The sequence below is a fragment of the Neomonachus schauinslandi genome, chromosome 11 (genome assembly GCF_002201575.2).
Source record: "Neomonachus schauinslandi chromosome 11, ASM220157v2, whole genome shotgun sequence".
NCBI classification, from domain to species: Eukaryota; Metazoa; Chordata; class Mammalia; order Carnivora; family Phocidae; genus Neomonachus; species Neomonachus schauinslandi.
This window is the reverse complement of record NC_058413.1, coordinates 40,259,788-40,265,346: the sequence shown is the minus strand read 5'-3', so window position 1 is coordinate 40,265,346 and position 5,559 is coordinate 40,259,788.

The window sequence follows — 5,559 nt, the reverse complement described above, 5'->3', positions numbered from 1 at the left end:
CCATTTTCCACCTAGCAGTGATTTAAAATATATATATATATATTTTTAAGAATTTATGTATTTGAGGGGCGCCTGGGTGACTCAGTCGTTAAGCGTCTGCCTTCGGCTCAGGTCATGATCCCGGGGTCCTGGGGTCGAGTCCCACATCGGGCTCCCTGCTCAGTGGGAAGCCTGCTTCTCCCTCTCCCACTCCTCTTGCTTGTGTTCCCTCTCTCACTGTCTGTCTCTCTCTCTGTTAAAAAATAAATAAAATCTTAAAAAAAAAAAAAAAAGAATTTGTGTATCTGAGAGAGAGAGAGCTAGCCCGATCAGGGGGGAGGGGGGTGTTGCAGAGGGAGAAGCAGGCTTCCTACTGAGCGGGGAGCCCGGGGCCGCACTCCATCCCAGGACCGCACTCCATCCCAGGACCGCAAGCTCATGATCTGAGCCAAAGGCAGAGGACGCTTAACCAACTGAGCCACCCAGGCACCCTTAGCAGAGTGATCTTTATAAATTGAGGTCGGCCTGCGTGGCTCAGTCGGTTAAGCTTCTGCCTTCACTCAGGTCTCGATCCTAGAGTCCTGGGATCAAGTCCCACATGGGGGGGGGGGGGTCCTTGCTCAGCAGGGAGCCTGCTTCTCCCTCTGCCACTCCCCCTGCTTGGGCTTGGGCACTCTCTGTGTCAAATAAATTAATGAAATAATAAAAACATAAGTCAGATAATCTATTACTCTTCTGAGTAAATCACTCCTATGTTCTCAGTGCATTTAGAATAAAATCCAAACCCTTGATCTTGCCACACCCATTGGTTCTAAACACTCCAGCCACACTTACCCCTTTCTGACCCTCTGAGGTAACAGGAGTGTTCCTTTACTGTTGCGGTTGCCACTACCTGAACTGCTCTTTCCCAAGGTTTTCTCAGGTCTGCCTTTCAGATCCTGACCTCTAGGTCATCTCAAAAGAAGCCTTTCCTGAGGAAGACCATCTAAAGTAGTCCTCCCTTCCAACATAACATCCTATTATCTTCATAGTGCACAAATCTCTGACATTTTCCTTCTAGTTGTTTGGTTGTCAGCCTCCAAAAAAAGAAAAAAAACCGCTGACAATAGGCTGACTGTTCATTGCTTTTTCATTGCCTCCAGCATCCAGAACAGTGCCTGGCAGGCAGGAAGTTAGGCACTCAGTAATTACTTGAATGAACCTAAATAATTTTTTTCCCCATTTGAAGATGTCTAGACTACTAACTTTATTTCAGGAGGCAGAAAATAGTGAGAATTAAGATTTGGCAAACTAGACCAGATCACAATACATCTGTATGTGATTTGGATCAGGTCAGTTACTTAGTCACATGGGAGTTTAAGCCCTCAAGCATTGCTGGAATGATTTGCCTTGAGCCCCCTGACTTGTCATCACAGTTATGTCTTATAGTGGAATTGACTGAGGGATTGATAAAACCAACAGTAATGCTAGATAGATAGTTTTTTGAGAATGTCATTCTGGTTAGAAACAAGAATCATTAGAATCAGTTGCTAAAAAGACCATATAACTCTTCTAATAAGGAATGTTTACTCAAATATTCATGAAATAGGAATTATAACGGTTATTTCAGAGGGAGAAGCAGGCTGCAGGCAGAGGGAGCAGGCTCCCTGGGGACTCAATCCCAGGACCTTAGGATCATGACCTGAGCCAAAGGCAGCTGATTAACCGGCTGAGCCACCCAGATGTCCCGTTCCACCAGTTTTTAATTCACCTTATCTGGCTGTTTGTAGATTCAGTAATGTCAAAGGTAAAATGTAATGTGTGTGCTGAATGTTAATCAAATGGTGTTTACCTTCTATTATAGCATGTCCTATTGCCTTTTTTTTTTTTTAAGATTTTATTTATTTGACAGACAGCGAGAGAGGGGACACAAGCAGGGGGAGTGGGAGAGGGAGAAGCAGGCTTCCCGCGGAGCAGGGAGCCTGATGTGGGGCTCGATCCCAGGACACTGGGATCACGACCTGAGCCGAAGGCAGACGCCCAACGACTGAGCCACCCAGGCGCCCCTCCTATTGCCTTTATATGTGGCATACTTTGAAATCTTTTGTAAATCAAAACCTGATTTTTTTTTAAAAAGATTTTATTTGACAGAGAGAGATAGCGACAGCAGGAACACAAGCAGGGGGAGTGGGAGAGGGAGAAGCAGGCTTCCCGCTGAGCAGGGAGCCCCATGTGGGGCTCGATCCCAGAACCCTGAGATCACAACCTGAGCCGAAGGCAGACACTTAACGACTGAGCCACCCAGGCGCCCCAAAACCTGATTTTTTTAAAGACAAGAATTCTATCTAAAAAGAGTGTTAACACAATTATTAAAAAAGGGGTTCAGTGGGCACCTGGGTGGCTCAGTTGGTTAAGCGACTGCCTTCGGCTCAGGTCATGATCCTGGAGTCCTGGGATCGAGTCCCACATCGGGCTCCCTACTCAGCAGGGGGTCTGCTTCTCCCTCTGCCCTCTTCCCTCTCGTGCTCTCTGTCTCTCATTCTCTCTCAAATAAATAAAAAAATAAAAATTTTTAAAAAAATTTAAAAAAGGGGTTCAGTGATCAAATGGCTTTTAAGGATTGAACTTTTTTTATTTGAGAGAGACAGCGTGCGAAAGTGGGGGGAGTGGCAGAGGGAAAGGGAGAAACAGAATCCCTGCTGAGCAAGGAGCCCAAGGTGGGCTTGATCCCAGGACCCTGGGATCATGACCTGAGCTTATGTCAGACACAACCGACTGAGCCATCTAGGCACCCCTAGGGATTGAACTTTTATTTAAAAAAGATTTTATTATTTGAGAGAGAGAGAGAGAGAGAGCACGAGTGCTCGAGCAAGAGGGGGAGGGGCAGAGGGAGAGAGAGAATCTTAGGCAGATGCCTTGCTGAGCGCCGGGGCCCAACACGGCTCAATCCCACGACCCTGAATTGAAATCAAGAGCCAGATGTTCAACCAAGTGAGCCATCCAGGCCCCCCAGTATTGAACTTTTAGATTTTTTCTTGAGGTAAAATTCACATACTATAGAATATATTTTAACCATTTTAAAGTGTACAATACAGTGCCTTTTAGTATTTTCACAGTATAATTAATCACCACTAATTCCAGAAATTTTCATCACCCTGAAAGAAGTCTTGTACTCTTTAAGCAATTAACTCTCCAGGCAACCACTAATCTGCTTTGTCTCTATGGATTTGCCTGTTCTGGACATTTCATATAAACACAATCATACAGTATGTGACCTTTTGTATGTGGTTTCATTATCATGTTTTTCAAGGTTCATCCATGTTGTAGCATCTATCAGTTTTCCATTACTTTTTATTATTTTTTTTTAAGTAGGCTCCATGTCCAATGTGGGGCTTGAACTCAGGACTCTGAGATCAAGAGTCTACATGCTCCAGTGACTGAGCCAACCAGGGGTCTCATGCTTCATTACTTTTTATGGCCAAATAGTATTCTACTGCATGGATATACCACATTTTACTCACCCATTCATCAGTTGATGGACATTTGGCCTATTTCTACTATTTGGCCATCATGAATAATGCTATGAACAGTTGTGTACAAGTATTTGAGTACATGTTTTCAATTCTCTTGGAAATTATAATTATATTATGAATTGCCAGGTCATAGGTAACTGTTTAACTTTTCTGACAACTGCCAAATATTTTGTAGATCAGCTGCGCCACTTTTCATTCCCATCAGAAATGTATGAGGGCTCCAGTTTCTCCACATTTCTTAATTCTAGCTATCCTAGTGGGTATGAATTGGTATCTCATAGTGTTTTTTTTTAAGAATTTGTCAGAGAGCGAGCGAGCGAGCAAGCATGGGGGTGGGGGCAGAGGGGGAAGCAGGTTCCGAGCTGAGCAAAGAGCCTGATGTGGGACCCAGTCCCAGGACCCTGGGATCATGACCTGAGCCAAAGGCAGATGCTTAACCAACCGAGCCACCCATGTGTCCCTCATAGTAGTTTTTTGTTTTTTGTTTAAAGATTTTATTTATTTATTTGAGAGAGAGAGAATGAGAGACAGAGAGCAGGAGAGGGAGGAGGGTCAGAGGGAGAAGCAGACGCCCCGCTGAGCAGGGAGCCTGATGTGGGACTCGATCCCGGGACTCCAGGATCATGACCTGAGCCGAAGGCAGTCGCTTAACCAACTGAGCCACCCAGGCGCCCCCTCATAGTAGTTTTGATTTGTATTTCCCTAATGACTAATAAAGTTGAGCATCTTTTCATATCATTGTTGGCCATTTTGGAGAAATGTCTATTTAAAGTTCTTTGCCCATTTTTAAAATTAGGTTAGCTTTCTGTTGAGTTTTAGAGTTCTTTAAATACTCTGGATACCAGAGCCTTATCAGATATATGATTTGCAAGTATTCTCTCTCATTTGGTGAACTTTTTACCTTAATAGTAAAAAGTAGTAAAAACAGTAAAAAAACAAAAAACCCCAAAACAACAAAAAAAACCTTTGATGCACAAAAGTTTTTAATTTTGATGAGCCAATTTATCTATTTTTTCTTTTGTTGGTTGGGCTTCTTGTGTCATCCTTATGAAACTCTCGTTTAATCCAAGGTTACAAAGATGTCCTATGTTTTCTTCTATGAGTTTAATAATTTTTAACTATGTTTAGGTCTTTGATGTGTTTTGAATCTTTGTATATGCTGTTTATAGTCCTACACTTCATTCTTTTGCATGTGGTTAGCTAATTGTCCCAGCACCATTTGTTGAAAAACCTCTTTCCCCATCGATGAGTGACAGTCTTGTGTCTTTCCTGGTTCATGATGCAAACAAAAATAACCAAATAGTTGTTTTAGAAAATAAAAATACAACAACCCAAATTAAAAACTCAATGATGAGTTAAACAGTTGAAGAAAGAAGTCGTTAATTGGAAAGGAAGTCATAATAAATTATTCAGAACTGAAGAAAAATTTAAGAATAGCAAATCCTAAGAAAATAAAGATTTTTATACCTAGGCCCATCCTAGCTAATATGGATAAAACAAGATTAGCCCTAAGGTAATAACTATTGAAGGTATGTGATGGATTCATTCATGGAATTCATTACACTGTTGTCTAATTTTGTATATGTCTAAAATTTGCATGATAAAGTATTTCAAAAAAGGGTGAAATAGAAGGTTTTTTGTTTTTCTGACAGAAACCCAGTTTTTGATGGAGGTGATAAACCCCCCAAGAAACAGCTCTAATTGTTTAAGTTATTACTCTTTCACAGTCTTTGGGCCCTTTTGCATGTTCTTTCTAGGGCCAGAGAACCATAGCCTCACACTGGTATCATTCTGGAATGACGGAGGTAAAATACTAGAAGAATCTGCATTTCAGGACGCCTGGGGGCTCAGCTGGTTAAGCATCTGCTTTTGGCTCAGCTCATGATCCCAGGGTCCTGGGATAGAGTCCTGCACAGGGCTCCCTGCTCGGCGGGGAGCCTGCTTTTCCCTCTGCCTGCCACTCCCCCTGCTTGTGCTCTGTCTCTCCCACTCTGACAAATACATAACTAAAACCTTTCAAAAAAAAAAAATCTACATTTCTCTGTTCTGTAGATAGGTATAGAACATG